The sequence below is a fragment of the Pinus tabuliformis genome, chromosome X (genome assembly GCF_031772625.1).
Source record: "Pinus tabuliformis cultivar Carrire ecotype Pingquan chromosome X, CPIR1, whole genome shotgun sequence".
In the NCBI taxonomy this organism is placed as follows: domain Eukaryota; kingdom Viridiplantae; phylum Streptophyta; class Pinopsida; order Pinales; family Pinaceae; genus Pinus; species Pinus tabuliformis.
Genome location: NC_142308.1, coordinates 319,333,272 through 319,357,081, shown reverse-complemented (window position 1 = coordinate 319,357,081; position 23,810 = coordinate 319,333,272). Strand labels below are relative to the sequence as shown.

General features: G+C 32.8%; 1 pseudogene; it reads right to left on the bottom strand.

The window, feature by feature from the left end:
* Nucleotides 1–14,618: 14,618 nt before the first annotated feature.
* Nucleotides 14,619–15,467, bottom strand: LOC149139732 (short-chain dehydrogenase reductase 2a pseudogene; annotated as a pseudogene).
* Between the last annotated feature and the right edge of the window lie 8,343 nt (nt 15,468–23,810).

Here is a 23,810-nt window from a genome sequence, read left to right as displayed (position 1 = left end):
CTTTTTCTGTATTGTAGAATTATGTGTTTAATAGAAAACACAAACTATAAATTACATAGCAGTAATGAATGAATTTTTTTGGTGTCGTTGGTATGAGCTTACTGAAAGTATTTTTCAATGTTTCTTTTGGAAAATTAGATAGGTAAAAAATAAAGAGAATCCCATAAAAAGTGAAGTGGTTTTGTTTGAGGGATTTCGTCAGCGTGCATGTATATAAAGATTGTAAAATTTGGGTGTAAAAGCAGATTTTAACAATCTAAATACTATGGTGATTTTGGTTCGTGATTTTGGTTTGTTCTTTATTTTCAAATTACGCGACTTCTTTCCCCTTTTTTTTAAAATAAATTTTTAATCAATAAAAAATAGTTTTAGGTTATAATTTTAAAAAGAGTTGTGGTTAGTTAGATTTTTTGGAGTTTGCGTGTTGGAATTTGGCAAAAAATTGAGGTGAAATCTCGATTTGTACTATTTAAACTAATTTTTTCATTGTATATATGGATTTTATGGATTCAGTACTCTTAAAAATCCCTAGGGCACTTCTATTGTACACAGGTTATTCATCAAACTTGTGATTTCAATAAATTCTTACCAGATTTTAGAGAAATTAAACCTGAAAATTCCACGAAAAAAACTTCCAAAAAATTATGCCAAAAACAACTTGGTTTTAAAAATGAAAATTCTAAATCATACTTCAATTTAATTTTTTAAAATAAAAACAATTTAATTTTTTAAAATAAAAACTAATATTTTGTTTAATATACTTAAGAAGTTTAATATACTAAATATATATATATATATATTTGTTTAGTATACTAAAAAAATATTTAATATAGAATTAAAAAAATATAAATGCAAATAATTCAAAATATAAAAAGTTCTTTCATTGACGATGCGAGTTATAAGTAGTGTTATTTCCAAATAAATGTAACATCCCTTAATTATTTAAGTGAAATTCTATTTTTTTTTACATTTTTATTCTTTAAATAACTTCTAACATTAAATACTTTTAATATTAAATAACTTATAACTTTATTAGTATATTGAATATTGTTTTTTATTATAACTCTAGTTTCCATTATATTAAGGCTCGGAGAATTTAATTTAGTGATTTTTTTATTAAAACAAATATAAAGGCAAATAATTCAAAATATAAAAAGTTCTTTCATTGACGATGCGAGTTATAAGTAGTGTTATTTCCAAATAAATGTAACATCCCTTAATTATTTAAGTGAAATTCTATTTTTTTTTTTACATTTTTATTCTTTAAATAACTTCTAACATTAAATACTTCTAATATTAAATAACTTATAACTTTATTAGTATATTGAATATTGTTTTTTATTATAACTCTATTTTCCATTATATTAAGGCTCGGAGAATTTAATTTAGTGATTTTTAAAAAAAAAAAATAATAGTATGATTGCTTGAATTTTGTTTTTTGGAAAGAAATTCTACATTTTCAAAAAAATTTAGGGCACCTAAAATTTTGAAGCTTACAATTGTACCTTAGATTTCTAATATATTTTGCCAAATATTACCAAAATATCACCAAAAAATTATGTTGTTTTTTATCCAATTTACTTCATTTTTAAACTACTATATTTATAAACAAGCAATAAACAAAAGTTAAAATTAACTTCATTGATCAAGTTCCACTTTAAAAGTCATAGCTTCAATTCTCCTTAAAATCTTTCAATAAGATTTGTAAAAGGTATAAATTAAAGTGAATTATTAAAAAAATTCTTTCCATTTTGAATTATAATTTTATATATATTATAGTTAATAGAATCTAAATATAAATAAAGAGAATAAAATAATAATTGAAATTGATTTTATTAGTCCCTGCCTCCGGCATAGTAGGGACAATAGGGACAATAGCATTCAATGGAACGTTTGACCGCCTATTAGTTGATCAGTTGACCCTTTTTTTTGGGTTTGTTGTATTTTAACCAAAGTTATCTTAAACATTTCGCTTGCATACAAATATTTAACCAAAGTTTTTGGTGGCAATTTGGCTACACCAAAATTTTAAGCAAAGTTTTCAAATCAACCTCTTATTGGAAACTTCATGTTTCCCAAGGAAACTTTAGATATACAAAGCATTTTTATCCAAAGTTCATTTCCTAAACGCAGAGCCTTCATTATATATTTTGTTATATATCCAAGGTAACTTTCACTTCTTGTATGATGCCACTACCATTTTCTTGGATGCCACCTGTTCTTGTTACAAGCTTACAAGCTTACACTTGTCACTGCTGGGTGCCAAGATTGTTTACAACTGCCATATTCATTCGTCCAGCCTCTTACCACCTTAATCTGCTTTCTCGGAACCTTGCAGTCTGTTGCTTACTCTTTCTCAATAACTCCAGTGCAACGGCCTGAGAATCGGCAAGAAATTGAAACTCCTTGATGCACATGTAAAACAAGATGTTAGAAATTGTGAACCACACACTGGCAAACACATGCACAGTCAGGGCAGTTATGTTGTGCAGGCAACCCGTTATGTTGTTCTTGTAGCATAAGAATTCTATTTGAAAGGAAATTATGAATGCTATTTGAAAAGGAATTATGCTTATAATACCTTTACCTGGGAACCCACCGCAAAGCTTTATTGAACATCCTAGAAGAACCTCCTCATTCTTCTCTGACTTTTGAAGGTTTAAGGCTCTTCCCACCCTCCATCAAATTCATATTCTAGAACAAGTTCTGCACCAAGATGAGGTTGCGCCTATAACTGGAAATGTACAGAAACATTCCATTGTTGTGGCTGTAGCGACCGCAGCTGTTGGAGAAGCTGCAGTTGCATCTACTCAAGTTGCTGCTCAAGTTGTTTATCTGACTCGACCTTCGAACCAGTGGGAAGTGAATGCAAGAGAACTTTGGGAAGTAAATCCAAGAGAACTTTTGGCAACGACCAAGATACAGACAACGTTCAGAGGATATCTGGTTAGGAAATTTCAGTGGTTGAATTTTCATTTCAAAAAATGAATATTTTCTCCCATTTATGAAGCGCAAGATTTTTTCCTCTATAAAAGCCTTCAAGGAGTTTTAAGAGAATATTGCCAATCTCTTAATTAACATATTGGTTAATTTCAAGAATGTTTAAAGATTCATAATTTTGGTCCAGATTTTTCATGTACCTGGATTTTGTTGTGCCTCGTAGTCATGAAACTCAGTGATACATATATACTCACCCCAAATACTGTTCAAGTTTCGACTTCAGCAGCCTCCACAAACATCTGTTTCATGAAACAGAGATAAGCTATATAGTACTTGCAAAGATTGGAGAAACAAGAAGAACAAAATTCATGAAACATAAAAGACATATGAGTGAACATCACATTTGTTACCTGAAGAACAAATACAATGATCGCAAAATATAGGAAAAGCCACCTACTTGCAGAAGAAATGGAAGTTGCTAATACTCAGATGGGGTATATACACAAGTGAAGAACTCAGATGTCCTGATTCAGCAATGAATATGGAGGCCCGCAATTTTACCAATTTCCTCTTTCTCTTTTGCATCTCCAACGTGTCTACCTCCTAGCTAACCAAAGTTTGAATTGGAAGTTCAAAGAGAGTTTAGCAACCTCGTGAGCTATTATGGCTGTGGAGCAAACGTTGTGAGATTTCCTGCCACAACAAGTACCAGTTGGGTCTGTATTTTGAACACTATTGAAATTTAACAGTTGAATAAGCTTTAACTGTTTATGATTGTTTTCTTGTGTTTATTTCTGAAGTTCGTATTTTTTTCCTACAGAGATCTACAGAAATATATTTTTTAGGCGGATGTTGCAGGAAATAAATACTAATGCACTAGTATGGGGAAGAAAGGGGGGTCATGGTTCACAGCCATGAAAAGGGCTTTTTGATCACATGGCAGGGATTTTGAATCCGGCGATTCAAAGAAATCTAACTTTTCCTCCAAAGTTAAAGGAGAAGAGCTTGATGCAAGCAAAGAAGAAAAGGTAGATACTGAGAACTTTTGCTCCTACCTTGAGACCTGGTTTCATTTGAGGGCTCTCATGTTTTGAATAAAATACTTTATCAAATGCTAATGATCTTTTTGTGTCCAAAAAAAAAAAGCCCCAAAAGAGAAGCGTAAATGGGCTTTTGGGAATCTTCACACCATGACCTCCATGAAAAGGTAACTTCAAATGTTGATGATTTTCATCTGAAGGAAAAGACTACCATTAGTCAAGATGAGGCTACGCCCGCTTACTCTGACCCTTCCCAAGCCTCTGGTGGATTTTACGAAGTTATTGCATCATTCTGGTACGTTCCCTATTCATGCTCCTCCTCTTCATGCTCCTACTCAAAATGGGTCTAGGCCCTCCTATTCACGCTCTTGCACAATCCAATTCTCAGTGCAGTTCCTCTAAATTTGTTCGAAAATCAAATTGTTGTTCCCATGGCAGCCACTACAACATTTTCATATGTCTACATTCTAACCTACTCCTGTAGCAAGATCTTGCTATCGCCTTATGATGCCACCGTATAATCGTCTCCTATTACTTGTCAAAAATAGGGGATGGGAATTATCAGTTTACTGGTGTCAACCAAACAACACACTATAGGTACAGAATAGACCAAGAATTCATCATTTACCAGGTTTAAGCAATTTTAGGTGAATTTGCTCCCAGCTCTATATCTATCCCTGTCTCTGCGGTGGTGGGATAATCGTCTCGCCCCTCCTTATGCCATCTTCCTTCACTCGGTAAACTGGATATGCAGCCTCTCTAACTTCGGCCTCTATAGCCACCATAAGCCGACCTCGGGAAGGTGAGGGGTGTTGATCGAGTCCATTTACAGACAGATAACAATAAAGCAGGGACAAAGTGCAACAAACGACAACGCTTACACATAAGGAGAGAGATTTATGAACCAGTCTCGAATAAAAGTGAACAACATGCTCTTTTACATCGAACAGCATGAAAAATATATGAAACGTGGCAGAGTCCTTCTGACAAATATAATAAATGTGGCATTGTCTTTTTGATGCGTGATATTATCATCTTCACATTTGTTCGTATTTACTTGCTAATGACTTAATTCAGAATTAACATAGCTTTTATTGTGAATTTGCCTGCCACTGGATTTTCCTGCTACTGGGATCAGCCACTGGATTTTCCTGCTACTGGAATCAGCAAGTTTGAGATCTCATGATTGCATTGTCGGGCTAGTAGACGCCATAAAGAAAAGTGGTCGCACTAAGACGTGCGGGTTATTGGAGGCATTGACTTTAGCAAATGTGTATGGGGTTTTGTCATCCCAAAACTCATCCCGAAACTGGCTACCTACTTTACTGACTTACTAAATACTTGTTCACATCCTCCTATTTGGTAAGCTAACGTTCGAAGTGTTGAAATGTTATTTTCAACTGCAGCGTGTATATATATATATATATATATATTTTGAAACTGCCTGAGGATTCCCTGCTATTTCTATTTTCTTCCTTTGCGATGCGATTTGATCGCTATAGCACTTTAACCCGTTGCACCCCTATGTATTCTGATTGCGATTTCGCGATGCGATCTGATTCCATATCGCAAATCGCATTCATGAGTGTCAAGGCTCACCCCTGTTTTGTGCCGGATGTGATTGCGCGATGCGATCAAATCGCAAATCGCATAATCCAACGGTTCCCGCAGCGTTAAACCTGTTCTCCCTATGATCAAATCTCAGCTGTCTGATTAAGTCAACGGTTGATGTACAGGCCTGCACCATATTACGTGACGTGAATTAGAAGTTTCATTGACCGCCAATTTTGTCAGTAAAGTAATTTAATGAAATTTATTGTGGTCATAAAATGTAAGTAAAAGTTTTAATTTTATTGTTTTTTTTTTTATTTTTCACGGGAGTATGGCACAGTAAAAAAATGTAATGTCCTGTTTTATTGTTCATTGAACATGAAATGTAAGTGTAGACGCAGCAATGCGAAAGAAAGAAAAAAAATTACGCACAACAATGCAAATGTAAGATGTGAAGAAAAGGAAATTGACACGCACAGTGTCAATGTTAAACAGAGACAGAGTTCTCTTTTTGTAATGCACAAAAATGTCAATGTTAAACAGAGACAGTGCAATGTTTAGAGTTTTTTTTCTTAATGAATTTTATGTATGGGAGCGCAATACTGTTTTTGGTTAGAAAAAAATTAAAAAAAATTGTTATATGTTATGTGCATCGATCTCCATTTCTATGGATTGAGGTAAATGTGGATGAAATTCTGGGATACAAATTAAAAGCTTTCTTGTGTTAAGAAACAGAGCATTTTTCCTCTGTTCATTTTGTTTAGAATTATCAGAAATTCCCAACATGGTATCAGAGCTTGCCCAGGCTCTTTGAAGGTGTCAAAGAAGTTGAAGGGAGGATTTCTTGTTGTAGCAGCTTCTCCAGCAGAGTGAAGATTCAATCAAGAAAGAATCGAAGGTATTTCTCAAGTTAGTATTTTGTGTTACTACTGAATACAGTAAGTTATTTTAAATACACAGTCAAGTATTTTGAAGCATAGCTAAGAGTACAAGAATGTATGGAGCCAGCAGTAGCATGGGTATCTATAACACTCAGCTCCCACAATTTAATGGGAAAAGCTATGACTATTGGGCAATAACCATGAGAGCTCTGCTTGCTTCCCAAGACTTATGGGAATTTGTTGAGTATGGTCTTGAAGAACCAACAGATGAGGATGAGTTTAATAATTTGACTCAGGCAGAGAAAGAACTGTTGAAGAGCAATAAGAAGAAAGATTCTAAGGCCCTCTACTTTTGTATCAAGCAATGAATGAGAGTGTGTTTCCAAGGATAGCAGCAACCAAGACATCCAAAGAAGCATGGAAAACTCTCAATATAGCCTATCAAGGCATGAAGAAAGTGAGGACAGAAAAACTACAGTTGCTGAGGAGAGATTTTGAGACTCTCTACATGAAGGAGTCAGATAATATTGACTCATTTTTCACACATGTGATTGGTCTGGTCACACAGATAAGGTCTCACGGAGAGATTCTTGAAGACAGGAGGATTGTGGAGAAGCTATTTAGGATCCTACCCTCAAGGTTTGATGTGATTGTCACCACCATAGAAGAGACAAAGGATCTCACAAACTTTTCAGTTGATGAACTACATGCATCACTGATAACACATGAGCAGAGATTGAGTAGGAATGAAAACTCATCTCTAGAACATGCCTTTAAGACCCAGATGTTCTTTGGAATAGGAAGAGGTCAAGGCAAAGGAAACAAGAGAGGAAGAGGCAGAAGCCAAAACAAAGGTGGAAGAAACAGTCTAGCAAATGCTCAAGGAAGAGGCAGCAATCCAAATCAGAGCCAAGGCCAAGGCAGCAGCCAATGAAGTGGACAACATCATGCTCAATGACAAAGGTATGATAAATCCAATGTCCAATGTCACTATTGTAAAAAATATGGGCATTATGCAAATGAATGTAGGAAGAAGCAACATGATATGAGTAATAGAACTAGTGAAAATTTCACTAGAGAAAATATTAGCCAAGATAATTTGTTTTTAGCCTGTAATATGGTTGAAGAAAAGAGTGAAGATGTATAGTTTCTAGACTCTGGTTGCAGTAACCATATGACAGGAAACATAGCCCTGTTTTCTATGTTAGATCAGAGTGTGAAGTCACAAGTCACACTAGGGACTGATAATAAAGTTTCTGTTATGGGAAAAGGAGAAGTAAAAGTCTTAACAAAGAAAGGTGAAAAGAAAACCATAGCAGATGTTTATTATGTTCCTGGAATGAAATGTAATCTCATAAGTATTGGACAGCTTATTCAAAAAGGGTACAATGTTTTCTTTGTGAACAATGTATGCACCATCATGGATAAAACACCCAACAAACAATGTATTGTTGAAGTGAATATGACAAGGAATAGGATGTTCCTTCTCAGAATAAAAGCAGACTTAAAAAATGGAGAAGAAATTGCAGCAGTGACACAAGAGGCTTTCCAAAGCAAACCAAAGGATGAAAATTGGTTGTGGCACTTGAGATTTGGACATCTCAACTTTGGAGGTCTTAACTTGTTGAATAGAAAAGAAATGGTAAGAGAATTATGATTGATAGAGAAACCAGACAGCCTTTGTGAAGGTTGTATATTGGGAAAACAACACAGAGAAAGTTTTTCATCTCGGAAAAGCATAAGGGCAAAATCACCCTTAGAGATTGTCCACTCAGATTTATGTGGACCGATGCAAACTCTATCACTTGCAGGCAACCACTATATACTAACATTTATTAATTATTTTACTAGAAAAACTTGGGTTTATTTCCTTAAGAACAAAAGTGAGTGTTTGAAAGATTCTGCAATTTCAAAGCACTTGTAGAAAACCAAAGCGGGCTGCATATCAAAGTTCTAAGAACTGATAGAGGAGGTGAGTATATCTCTAAAGAATTTCTACGTTTTTGTAGAGAAAATGGAATTCATAAGCATTTTACCACTAGGTACACTCCACAGAAAAATGGAGTTTCCAAAAGGAAGAATAAGACAATCACAGATATGGCAAGGAGTATGTTAAAGGCAAAACATTTTCCAAATGATCATTGGGTTGAAGCTTTACACTATGCAGCGTACATTTTGAATAGATGCCCCACAAAAGCAGTCATAAATAGAGTGCCAGAAGAAGCATGGAGTGGGACAAAGAAAGGAGTCACCCACATGAAAGTTTTTGGATGTGTGGCTTATGCACACATTCCAGATCAACTAAGGAAGAAGTTGGACAACAAAGGGGAGAAATGTATTTTCATTGGATACAGTGAAGAATCCAAAGCTTATAGGTTGTATAACCCATCCACCAAGAAGCTTACTGTGAGTAGAGATGTTCAGTTCATTGAGGAGGAAGCTTGGGATGGAAGCATAGAGAAAAAAATGAATGTTAAAAACTCTTTGTCACATGATGAAGATGATGAGGAGATGGCTGAAATACATCCCCAAACAGCAGCACCAACACAAGGACAGCAAGAGACACCCTTAAGGAGAAATGAAAGTGCTTCTCCAAGCACACCACAAGGAGGAAATTCAAGTGCTTCTTCAAGCACTTGTACACCAAATGAAAGAGGTATGAAGTTCAGAAATTTAAGTGACATTTATGAACAAAAGGCAGAATATGAAGGTATGAATTCCTTGTTTGCTTTATATTGTCGTGTTGATGACCCTGTTCATTTCGAAGAAGAAATTAATGATAGGAAATGGATAGAAGCTATGGATGAGGAAATCAAATCCATAGAAAGAAACAAGACATGTAATTTAGTTGAACTACCAAAAGGAAAAGAAGTCATTGGAGTTAAATGGGTCTACAAGACCAAGAGTAATGCTGAAAGCAAAATAGAAAGACACAAGGCAAGACTTGTTGTCAAAGAGTATAAGCAGCAGTATGGGAGAGACTATGAGGAAACTTTTGCACCAGTTGCTAAAATTTCAATTGTGAGAGCAGTGCCGTCCATAGCAGCACAAAACAAGTGGAATGTTTACCAGATGGATGTGAAGTCAGCATTTCTAAATGGAGTGTTAATGGAAGAGGTTTACATTAAAGAACCTCTAGGCTATGAAAAGAAACACCAAGAGCACAAAGTGTGCAGATTGAAGAAAGCTCTTTATGGGCTGAAGCAAGCACCAAGAGCGTGGTACAGTAGGATAGATCCCTATCTACTGGAAAATGGATTTGAAAAGTGTGAGGGAGAACCCACCCTCTACATCAAAGAAAAGGATGGTAAAATACTAATTGTTGTGTTATATGTTGATGATGATATTTTCACAGCTAATGATGATTATCTAATTGAAAATTTAAAAACAGTCATGAAAGAAGAATTTCAAATTACTGACATGGGTTCGCTGAGATACTTCTTAGGAATAGAAGTAGCACAAAATAGAAATGAGATTTTTATCTCATAAGAAAAATATGTTAATGAGGTGTTAGAAAGATTGAATATGCAGGAGAGCAAAGCAGCAATCACTCCCACAGTGATGGGATTACAACTCAGCAAAGAGGACAACAACAAGGATTTTGATCCTAGTTTATACAAGAGCATAGTTGGTAGCCTAATGTATTTGACTGCGACCAAGGCGGATATAATGTATGCTATTAGTTTAATTTCCAAATTCATGGAGAGGCCAAAAGAAGCACATTGTCATGCAACAAAAAGGATTCTGAGGTATTTTAAAGGTACTAAAAGGTTTGGCATTTTATATACTATTTCAGAATGTTCAGATTTAATTGGATACACTGATAGCGATTGGGTTGGAAGTGTAGATGATCGGAAAAGCACATCTGGTTATGTTTTTCACATGGGTTGAGGAGACATTTCATGGGCTTTTAAAAAACAGCCTATTGTGGCATTGTCTACAATAAGAGTAGAATATGTGGCAGCTACAACAGCATCGTGTCAAGAAATTTGGATGAGAAGGATGTTAAGGAGTTTATGCCGAGAGCAAGCAAAAGGAACTTTGATTTTTTGTGACAATAGTTCAGCGATTGCATTATCCAAGAATTCTGTGTTTCATAAGAGAACAAAACACATTGACACAAAGTTTCGTTACATCAGGGAATTGGTAAACAATGGAGAAATTGTTTTACAACACTGCAGAACTCAAGAGCAGGTTGCAGATATTCTGATCAAACCATTGGGGCGGAAAAGTTTTGAGTTTTTGAGGAAATGTTTGGGTATGACTGATAACCCAGTAGTTGAAATTAAAGGGGAGTGTTGAAATGTTATTTTCAACTGTAGCGTATATATATATATATATATATATATATATATATATTTGAACACTGCCTGAGGATTCCCCGCTATTTCCGTTTTCTTTCTCTGCGATGCGATTTGATCGCTATCGCACTTTAACACGTTGCACCCCTATGTATTCTGATTGCGATTTCGCAATGCGATCTGATCGCATATCGCAAATCACATTCATGAGTGTCAAGGCTCGCCCCTGTTTTGCGTCGAATGCGATTGCGCGATGCGATCAAATCGCAAATCGCATAATCCAATGGTTCTTGCAGCGTTAAACCTATTCTCCCTATGATCAAATCTCAGCCGTCCGATTAAGTCAGCGGTTGATGTACAGGCCTGCACCATATTACGTGACGTGAATTAGAAGTTTCATTGACCGCCAGTTTTATTAGTAAAGTAATTTAATGAAATTTATTGTGGTCATATAATGTAAGTAAAAGTTTTAATTTTATTGTTTTTTTATTTTCACGGGAATATGGCAAAGTGAAAAAATGTAATGCCCTATTTTATTGTTCATTGAACATGAAATGTAAGTGTAGACGAAGCAGTGCGAAAGAAAGAAAAAAAAATACGCACAACAGTGCAAATGTAAGGTGTGAAGAAAAGGAAATTGGCATGCACAATGTCAATGTTAAACAGAGACAAAGTTCTCTTTTTGTAATGCACAACAGTGTCAATGTTAAACAGAGACAGTGCAATGTTCAGAGTTTTTTTCGCTTAATGCATTTTATGTATGGGAGCGCAATACTGTTTTTGGTTAATATAAAAAAAAAAAAAACTTTGTTATCTGTTATGTGAATCGATCTCCATTTCTATGGATTAAGGTAAATGTGGATGAATTTCTAGGATACAAATTAAAAGCTTCCCTGTATTAAGAAACAGAGTATTTTTACTCTGTTCATTTTGTTTGGAATAATAAAAAATTCCCAACATAACTATGATTCCCAACCTAACTAGTTAGGTTATATACAAGCATGTGGCATGTGGTTTGATGTTTTTTGCGTGCACTATCGGAAGTTCATTTGTCATTCACCTCTTATTTTCTCTCTTCACGCTATGGGCAGGTAATCTAGGGATGTTCTCGCAATTCAAATTTATCAGATAGGGTTTGAATGCTCGACCAAGACAGCCTTCAGCCAAAATAGTGAAAAAAAAGTGTGCATGATGGTAGTGGATCTAAGCATCATTAACGTTGCCAACAAGTGACTATCACTCAAATGCAGAGGTAGTGGATCTAAGCATCATTAACGTTGCCAACAAGTGACTATCACTCAAATGCAGAGCCTTTTATCACCGAGTAAAAATGGTTGATCCTGCACCGCAAAGTACTAGTGCTACCACGTCTCTTTTCATCAATTCCAAAGCTGTAATTAGTTTACTGTCTGATTTCAGGCCCGGCACTTGCGGATCTTGTTATAAATTGATATATGAACTAATACTCATTTTCAGAAGAAGTGGATAATCCGGCCGTGGCCAACTTTTGCAGCAGTGTTGCCAACTTAGAGGGAACGATTCTTACAGCGGAGGATGTTGCAGAGGCATGTCTGTACTTGGCTAGCGATGAGTCTAAATATGTCAATGCGCATAACTTTGTTGTGGATGGAGGAACACCTAGCGATGAGTCTAAATATGTCAATGCGCATAACTTTGTTGTGGATGGAGGAATTAGTGTTGTTAATCACTCCTGGGGGACCTACCGATGATAACTGAATTCTACCATTTGTCGATAATGAAGTTGGCTGAGAGTCGTACTCCTACTATATAAATAATGTCGGTTCACTGCTGCTTCATCTGCTGATTTCGGATACCCTATGAAACTGTTATAGTTTCTGAAAAGCCCAGTACTACAATAGAATAATTGCGGTTCACCGCTGCTTCATCTGCCGATCCTAGTAAATACTTGTATTTTCTGATGTGTTTCCTCTTTGAACTTGTAACATGTCCTTCGGCTTTACATATTAATAATTATATACAATCTTAAGTGGATCATTGGTTTTAAACTCAAATATTCATCAAAATAATCGCTAGAAGCTGCACTTCGAACTAGTAGCCTCGTTCGTTTTTTTGTTATACCAAATAATGAGATTTTTGAAGTTATTCATCCCTAGTATAAAATATTCGATAATTTTCTTTGTCAACGTGTGGTTATGATGTGCTGAAGTCATCAAGTTTCAAGTCTAGAATTAAGTTGTTTTAGGTTGTAGTATTCTATACCATTTTCACATTTGAGCACGGTTGATCATGAGGATAACCAACCTAAATTTGTATAATTCTCAATTGAATGTTTACTTATCATTACATCCTGTATAATTCTCAATTGAATGTTTACTTACCATTACATCCAGATAGGAATAGTGTAATGTACCCTAAAAAAAATTAGTATCTCAGCTAATTCACCACTGGAGAAAGAGTTGATTCCATGATCCTTGATAGCAAAATGGTTTAATCTAAAAAGTTTAGGTTTTACTTGTAACAATGTATATGTTTCTTTTTATTTTATTATTGTTTTATTTATTGTTTTTACTGTATTATGGTTTTCCATCAATAGTGTATCATTGTGTTTTTTACATATCTTTTATGATCTCAAAATTAGTAATAAAAGGGACTAGGATGAATTTCACACTATTCTCTAAATATGGTTGGATATAGGGTTTTTTACATAACACAAATTATGAAATTTATCATAGCAATATTCATTGAGTTTAGAGGCTTATTTTACAACCAAGTATGAGGAGATGTGTAAGTTTGTCTTTTCGTCGATGCCCTTTAAAATAAAAATAAAAAATAAAAATTATGTTCTAAATAGAAAAGTAATGTGAGGTATAATTAAAAAGAAAATCAATTTGTTCTAAAGTAAATAGAAGTTAAAAAAAATGTGAATAAGATGTTTAAATCTTGTACTTTTCAAAAATATTTTAACAAGAGATTTAAATAAATTATTTGAAGATCTATGTTAACTAATTTATGTCAATACCAACTTCATATATATTTATGTAGAAAAAAAATGTTTTATGGTTAAGATTTTTATTTGGTCCTTTATTTACTCTATTTAGCATTCAAAAATACAATTTAAATAATGAAAAACAACACATTATATTTTGTATTCTAAAATAGTTTACACGTGAATAAATTTAAACTCGCATTAAATCCATACTCCATACTTAAAAATAAGTCTATACTAATATTAATATTAACTTAGATTCAGCTGACATCTTTATGGTTATAAAAATATGTTGTGAAAATCCATTAGAAGTCTTCGACATAATCTTGAACCTTCCAAATGGATACGGTTGTATGCCATTGTTGGTTGTTGGGATTTGCTCTACCTTGTTGATCATGAGGATGAAAATAAGTTAGAATATAAAATAGAAATAGTAATTTTGGTTTTTCAATTTTATTTTTAATTATTTTTTTAAATATAATAAAAATTTACTAAAATTATATTATTATTTAATTTATTTATTTATTTAAAAATAAATTTTAAATCATAAAAAAAATATAATATACCAAAAAATAGTTTCTGCAAATTCTGACTAAATCTTTTAAATACAATATAGCTTTGGAAATGTAAAATAATAAAACAAAGACCAAAATAATAATTTTTTTTTAAATCACATACCAAGAGGACGTATGTGATCATATATAATTTATTAATATGCAATGCCAAAAGGACATCTTTCAAGTTAACGAAAGCGACAGCCATTTACCAAAATTATTTATATCGTAGGGTTACAGAGTGGTGAACCACAATTGTTTATATCGTAGGGCTACGTTACTAATAAGTCACAACGATTTCAGAGGAATCCACAACCAGCAGATGAGGCAGCGGTGAACCGCCATTATTTATATAGTAGGATTACGACTCGACTCAGATAATTTCATTAACAAATAGTAGCATTCAGTTATCATCGGTAGGTTCCCCAGGAGTGATTAACAACACTGATTCCTCCGTCCACAACAAGGTTATGCCCGCTCACATATTTAGACTCATCGCTCGCCAAGTACAGACATGCCTCTGCAACATCCTCCGCTGTAAGAACCGTTCCCTCTAAGTTGGCAACTCTGGTGCAGAAGTCTGCCACAGCGGGCTTATCCACTTCTTTAGAAAATGCGGAGGGGTCGCCGTCCTTCTTGAAATACCCAACAGTAAGATCCGAGGGCAGTCCATAAGGAGACACAGCGTTGACTCGGATCCCGTATTTCCCAAGCTCGGCTGCGCCGTTCCTCGTCAGCCCTATCACTGCATGTTTGGAGGTGGTGTAGTCGTATGGACAAAGTCCTCCTATAACACTTGTAATGCTGGCAGTGTTGATTATGGTGCCCTTCTTCCGCGGAATCATCACGCGGGCAGCGTGCTTCATGCCCACCATCACTCCTCTCACGTTTACTTTCATCACTCGGTCGAATTGATCCATGTCAAAATCTGCTACGCTTTTACCTGGGGCTATTATTCCTGCGTTGTTAAACATTATATCCAGTTGACCGTGTTTCTCTACGGCCAAATCCACCGCTGCGCCCACGTCTTGCTCATTGGTCACATCGCAGTGCACGAAAATTGCGGGAGGAGAAAGGGATTCCGCCAGCTTTTTCCCAGCTGCGTCGGCAACGTCTGCGATTATGACTTTGGCTCCGTGCTTTGTGAAGAGCCGAACGGTGGCTTCTCCGATGCCAGATGCTCCTCCCGTTATTATTGCGACCTTGCCCTCCAGTCTGCATTCAAAGATCATTGCCCAGAATTTTAAAACTAGTGACCATTGCAAAGAACATTCAAAAGGGCAGGTTTCCGTTAAAAAAATATATAAAAAAAATTAGAATGGAAATAGAATCAGAAGAATTAAAAAATTTTAAACACTTAAAAATTTTTAAAGTTTAACCACTATAATTTGAATTTACAAAAATTTATTATAACGTGAATTTACAAAAATTTATACTAAATTTTATCAAAATCTTGCTAGAATTTCCATAATTTAACAAAAAAAAAACCAAAAATAATCCACTTATATTAAGGCCAAACAAAATACCAAAACCAGGTACCATTGTGATAAATAGAAACAAACAGTTAATTAATCTGCACTTCCGGGAATTGTCTTCTTTGCTTGAATTAATCAGTGTAGGTTTCGATTGTTAAAACCCTGCTGTTGTCTCCACACCCTATCAATCCAGCCATGCTGCTAAAATCCTATCCACAAAATATTTTTTTTAACAGGTTTTTTTTTTTTTGTTAACTTTCACAAATTTAATTTTCTATATAGATTAAAAGAAAACCAAAATGTTTTTAATAGTTTTTGAGCTGAGATATAATTTGTAATTGTATTACTCTATCATCAAAGTTGAAATTTTAATAATATTAACAAAAATAAAAAGTTTAAAATATTAAAAAATAAAAAATAAATTTAAATAATTATATAAAATATTTAAATAATGTTCATTCATAAAAAAAATTACACGTAAAAAAAATTTAAATGCCCTGACTCATGTTAATCTTTATAAAATTTAGATATCTCAACTTGGATTAAATCTGTATGAATCTATACTAATATAAAAACCAGACTTCAAAATCATACTTTACTCCTATACCATTTATACTTTATATTATACTTTAAATCTAAAAAAAAATATTTACATTTTCATACTATTCCTACAAAACAGATCACAATTTCAGAGAACTCTCAAATTTAGCAGATTGCAAAATGACAAAGCGATTCTTCTCCTGTGATTACCGCCGCTCTGCGTGGATGTTGAGATTTCCGAGTGCATCAGCGTCTTGGTTAGACATGGTTTGGAATGAAATTTGGGTAATTAGATAGCGCAGGAAGCTTCACATGCAATAACAGGGAAAAGTAGGTGTATGGAATTATCAGGTGTTACCCTTTTATAGCTTCCTGTGTCGTATTTGATTGGGATTGTTATTGGTAATACCTGACAAATTGTTTCCCCACTTTTAGGAGGTTCTTCAATCTAAATGGATAGACTTTATTTAATTAGTTGATTATTGTTTTGGCATGTGTTATATAGATAAGATTTTATCAAATTAGTTCACTATTATCTTTACTATTATTTTGGTAGATAGATAAAATATCCATTTAAATAAATAGATAACTACATATTATTATTAATGTGATGGGATTTTATTTTGGTACATAGATAAAATATTCATTTAATAAATAGATAAGTACACATTATTATTAATGTATTGAGATTTTATTTTGATTCATAATTATTCTTTTTATGAATTATTTTGGTACATAGATAAAATATTCATTTAATAAATAGATAAGTACACATTATTATTAATGTATTGGGATTTTATTTTGATCTGAATTTTTTTTTTTTTATGAATTATTAATTTAATGATCTAATTTAGTCATGTTAAATCTATTTTATCGTGTTATATAATATTATTTAATGTTTTTATAACATGTGAACGTTGTTTTTTATCTTAAAAATGATATCTGTTTTTCTGTTTTTCTTGATAAGTTTTAATATTTTCAACAAAAAGATTTATGGCAGATCATATCATAGTATTATTAATATATATTAAAGTAGATTATTTTAAAAATATTTTTATATTTGTTTATTTTATGATATTGAATTTAATATTAAAGTTTTTAATAATAAGTTTATAATACTAAGGGTGTAATATAAAAAAATTATAATAATATTTGTATATATTAGAGTTTATAATATTATGTTTACAATTTTTTTTTTAAATTAATGTTATAAATGTAATATTAATTTTTAATACTAAAGCTCATATTATATTTTTATTATTAAATACTAATACAAAAATTTCAATATTATAAACTCAATATTATAAATTCTACTCTTGATTTATAATAGTGGGTTTATAATATTAAGATTTTAATATTAGAGTTTTACAATAAGATTAAATTCCTACTATATATTTAATAATTATTAATATGCTTCATATACATTTATAAGGAGCCCCTATTAACTACATTTATTAATATAGTTGTGCTACTCATATAAATATTCCTATAATTTATTTATAATATTATATTATAATTAGTTATTACAATATGATTTTGGATGTAGATAATTGGTCGTAGAATATATTATCTGTCCATTATTTCATGAGGTCAACATTGTATTAGTTGATTTGAGGCCATCCATGCTTCAGATGGAAACTATGAGACCAACAAAACCATAAAAACTGGGGATTTTTCCTAACCAGCCGATGGAGCACCTGAGAGTCAAAGCAATGTCGAAATTGGTATCAAAGGACCGTGTGTTCGTGCCTCCCTAGTACCATGGTTGGGTTTGACAAGTCAGGCAATCGCTACGTCACCTAAATAGAGTATAGAGGATTCAGATGGCTTTTAAAAGAATAGTCGTCAGAAAAGTGGAAATTGATCCAGATCGCACTACCTTACCATTTGAGTGGATAAGTACCACTTGAGTGGATAAGTTGGTTAACATGATGCAGAAAAGAAGCTGCAAGTCCATATGAAATATTCGAGCTTAAGCATGACGTCGGTGTTTCAAAATCAACCTTGCAATTTTATAGGAAGAAGAGGAGAAAGGGTATCTCAGTGCAAAGAGCCTTCGATGAAGCATAGAAAACATTGGCAATTGTGATGTTCGTCTTTCATGTTTGGCAAAGGTCATTTAAGGCTTTAGTGTGTCTTTGTTGTCAATTTACTAGATATTTGATAATGCCTCTTCTTTACATCCTCAAGCTTTAGATAATTATGATGTTGACACCTTGCAGAAGCTTCAGGCCATCCAGATTGGAATGCAACTATGAATGAAGAATATCATTCATTATTGACAAATGATACATGGGATCTTCTTCCTCTTCCAAAGGGATGAAAACTTGTTAGATGAAAATGGGTTTACATAACCAAGTTTGGACTAGATGGAAAAGTTGATAAACATAAAGATCATTTTGTTTCTAAGGTTTTTTGACAAGTTGAAGGAATTGACTATACTAAAACCTTCTCCCATGTTGCCAAAATGAACTATATCTTCCTTGTTCCTTCCCTTGCTTCCTCTTTCAAATAGGAAGTCCATCAGATGGATGTTAAATCTGCCTTCTTGCATGGGGACTTACATAAAGAAATCTATATGGAACAACCTCCTGGCTTTATACAAACAGACTCCAGCCTTGTATGTTAGCTTAAGAATAGGGAAAATTTTAAGAACCCCCCCTAAATTTATATATATAATAAATGGGCGAATCTCCATGGTATATAGGAAAAATGGAAGGCGATTTTATCAATAATATAATATGCATATACAATTTTTTGGCGAATCTCTCACCAGGCATGGCAAATATTTTACTCAATTATCAAATCTTGTGTTTATTGAATACACAAATGAAATCATTGCATTTCTTTAAAATATATTTTGAAATCAAAATTACCGAAATTACATATCGATAACCTAGTGGGTGTAGGATAAAATTCACCCGTGTCATTCACAGAAAGCATGTGAAAAAACCTAATACTATATATAAAACCAAGAAAAATTCAAATTCATCACTTCTAGGGACCTCATAACCACCCTGCCAATACACAAGTATGTTCCTGTTTGCAATTAGAAAAATTACCCAAACCATAACTACCCTGCCAATACACAAGTATGTTCCTGTTCGCAGTTAGAAAAATTACCCAAATTACACTCTGTTTACTCTAGCATATGTTTGAAAGTTATAGAAGGATGACTAGTGCAATCAATCTATTCCTTTTAGCCCTAGATTTGTTTTAGTTTAAAACGGAAGTATACAAATATACTTGTCCAATGTCGACGCTTCAACCATTCACCTTAATATTTTTTACAATATAATTTCCTACGTCTATTTAATATCTTCATTATCATAAAAACCAACCTATATCCATCTTGACTCCACATCTACCACTCTTAGGGGGATGAAATCTATTTATCCCTCTAAGCACTTGGTAGACCCAGAATTAAGATGGATCTAAGATGATAGAATTTCCCCTTTAAATAGTCTATGGTCACATGAATACCATGGTATTACCATGGGTCAATACCATGGGTTATCATAAACCTGGAGCTTAAAAATTACTATTAGTAATTTATAAAAATTAATAAAATTAATAGTTGATTTTTATTTAAATTTTTGTTTTAACCAAGCTAAAATGTTTAACATACATTAAATTACAACATCCATTTTTACTCTTGATCCATCGAGAGGGATCAAATATTTTTTCACTCTATGCTAGTTTGCATATCATGATATTTGATACTTCTCAGGGGTTAGTAGATCCAGAGTAAAGATGGATCTATGCTGGTTTAATTCCCCCAGTTAAATAGCTACATTCCAGGTGAATACCATGGGTCAATACCATGTGCCATTTTGGTGAATACCATGGGTCAATACCATGTGCCATTTTTATTTTTATTAATACTAATATTAGGGTTAATAATGTTTTTTTGCATGGTATTAATAACAATCTAGTCCATGGTATTTGTCCCATAGTATTGTAAATATAAGATGACTTATGGAGTAAATATAAAAAAATGTTTTATTTGTTTACCGTTCCTCTCGTTTATTTATATTTTTATTAATTTTCCATACCTCTTTTACAAATATGGTATTTGGCCCATAGGATTCACTTAAATAAAACCTCTTTCTTGAGCCTTCATAAATAGAACAAGGGTTATGGACTAAATATAAAAAGAGGTTTTATTTATTTACCATACGTCTAGTTTATTTATATTTTTATTTATTTACCATACCTTTTGAGTACGTATAAAAAGACGTTTTATTTATTTACCATACCTCTCATTTATTTATATTTTTATTAATTTACCATACCTCTTTTATAAATATGGTATTTGGGCCTTTGGCCCATAGGATTCACTTAAATAAAACGTATTCTTGAAAATGGGGGAATGGATTCACTTAAATAAAACCTATTCTTGAAAATGGGGGAATGGAAGGTTGTAACTCCTAATTTCAAGGGCTAAATTTACCTTTTTTACCCTCTCCCTTAAAATAAGGTGGGCTATTTGAGGTGATTTGTAAAAGTGTACTATGATACAAAATATTCGCCCACTAAAAATTTAAAACCCATTAATTTTGCCAAAGGGCGAACATTCGCCCCTAAAATTTTCTATGCTTAAGAAATACCTTTATGGTCTCAAGCAAGCCCCTTAGGCTTGGTATGCCAAAATGGATAGTTTTTTTTTTAAAACTCACTTTTCTAGGTGTCATTCTGACAATATTATCTACACCAAGAAAGTGGGTAATTCTCTTATCATTTTTGTTCTTTATGTTGATGATCTTATCCTTACTAGTAGTGATCCCAACCTTATAAAACATGTGAAGTTGAGCCTTAAAAAGCAGTTTGAAATGAAAAATTTAGGAAACTTGCATTATTATCTTGGTTTTCAATTCTTGCAATCCAATGATGGTATTTCCCTTTCCCATTCCAAGTATGCCTATGATCTTCTACACCACTTTCACATGGAACATTATAAGCCAACCCCTTCTCCCTTTCATTCTTGAGCCAAACTTTCAGTGACTTGTACTTCCCCTAAATTTGATGCTACCTTATACCATTAGCTTATAGGAAAATGCTTGTATCTAACCCATACCCATCCTGAGCTTTCCTTTGTTGTTGGCCTTATTGCTCAGTTTATGAAAAACCAAAATGGAATTCATTAGAAAGAAACTAAAAGAATGTTATGTTATGTTCAAGGTATAGTTTGATTTGGGATTCATTATAGTGCAGAAGCATATCCTCTATTGGTTGGTTTCACTAATTCTAATTGGGTTGGTGATCCCACTGATCAGAAGTCTAGTGCAGTTTATGTCTTCACTCTTGGTTCTAGACCTATTACATTGTCTTGCAAGAAACAAAGTTACATTTCTCTCTCTTTAGTAGAAGCAGAGTATCGTGGCATTGTGGAAGCTAGTAAGGAAGCCTGTGGCTTCGTCAGGTCGTGTCAGAGTTTGGCTTTCAATAGCAGCATCCGACTAGACTTTGGTGTGATAATCAAAGTGCCATTCAACTATGCAAAGATCCAGTCTAACATCAACACAACAAACACATTGAACTACACATGCACTTCATTAGAAAGCTTGTTCATGACCATGTTCTTGAAGTGCAATATTGTTCAACCGATGATCAAGTTGCAGACATCTTTAAAAAGGCTCTCACCGAGGTGAAGTTGACTAAACTTCGATTTATGGTTCGAGTTCAGGAAGTTGTCACTAAGGGGGGATAGGCTCTAATGCCTCCTTCCTTCTCCCATTGTGTCATATTTGTACATCCTTCAATCCTATCCCAAGTTTCTCTTAAGGGGGATGTTAGGATATTCTGACACATAGGAAATAGTTAGGTATAACTTGTTCTAGTATATAATTAGGTAATGTGTGTTTCTTTAGTATGTACTTTTTGTAACTTACAATCTGATGGTCACGATATGTTCTAGACATGAAGTGATCCAAGGGTTCATTTTCTTCTCAGTATTACTGACACTTGATCCATGATCTCTATTTAAAGAGCACGGAGGGTCATTTGTAAAGTGACCATTCATGAGAGAAACTTATGTAAATGTTCTTTCCTTTTTATTAATAAATTGCATGAAGTGGCCACATTGGCTTAGGCTGTGGACTGTTTCGCTCTTTGAGGGTTTTAACCACGTCAAGAATATTGATGTACTGATCTGTGAATTGTTTATGAGCAGTGTCCTTTGGTGTTCTATGTGAGGAACTTACCCTATAAATTACTACATGGTGTATTGATAAGCCATGATATTTGATGATGGCATTGTAAAAAAACTTATTCACAGATTAAGAATGTCCATGACACAGTCAGATGAATCTCCATGATTAAGAATTTTGTTACATGTTTTTCTTAAATGTATATATGTTTAACTTATATTCTAATAGTTTTTACCATTAAAAATAATAATTATCATTATTTTAAATAAAATTATAATTTAGTTATTTTTATGAATTTTAAAATTTTATGATACTTGTTATGTGTTATGCCTAACTATTACTGCCCATTTACAAACTAACAAAAGAAACATCATTTACTAAATAAAACATTCATTCATATATATATATATATATATATATATATATATATATATATATATATATATATATTTTGTAATTTGCTAGAATAATTTAGGCCAAACATATAATTAAAGTTAGCCACTACCACTCTAATACTAGGAGTATATATAATAGTGAATAAACTAGATATAATAAAAATCAGGAATAGAAATTACCAATAGTAAAAGAGAGTGTGAGATAAATGTATTTGTAATGAAAAATAATAATTTCAAAATTTACGCAAAATTATTATATTTAGAAATTGGGGTAAAAATTTTGAATATAGAAAATTAAAGCTTAATTTGGTAAACAACTTTGTATACTTGTTTTGACTATAGTTTTTTATAATATAGAAATAATTTGAAGATATTTAAAAGTTAATTGAGTAAATCAACATAATGAGGGTGTTATGTTATTAATTTTTATTGGTTCGATTATATGAGAAAATTTATTATATTTCCTATGGATTGATATAAAAGGGGTTAACAATTTAAAAGTATAAATGTAATTTTACCAAGTATCTTGTTAATAAAAATATGTTTGTCAAAAAAATATAAACATTAAATGATAAAAATTTAGAAATAATAATGTTATTTTAGTAATAAAATTTTGCAGGTAATAAAAATTTGTTAGTTTCAGACTCTTTGTGAAAAGAAAAGAATTGTTAAATGATGAATTTTAAGATGGATTAAATTATATAATGAACTTTCCCTAAAACACACAGATTCCTAAAGAGAGATATGTAAGGAGATATATGATTAAATATGTTTTATAAGAAAATATATGAATAAATATATTTTGTAATAAATTAATAATTTATAAATAAATGTTAATAAATGAAAAAACTAAACCTATCAACCTTTTAACTTATATATTTATGACATTATATATTCATCAACACATTATCAACCTTTTAACTTATATATTTATGACATTATATGTTCATCAACACATTTTCATTAAATAGTATCAACTCTATTGGTTCTCCCTCTAATCCCTGACTTTTAGCTGA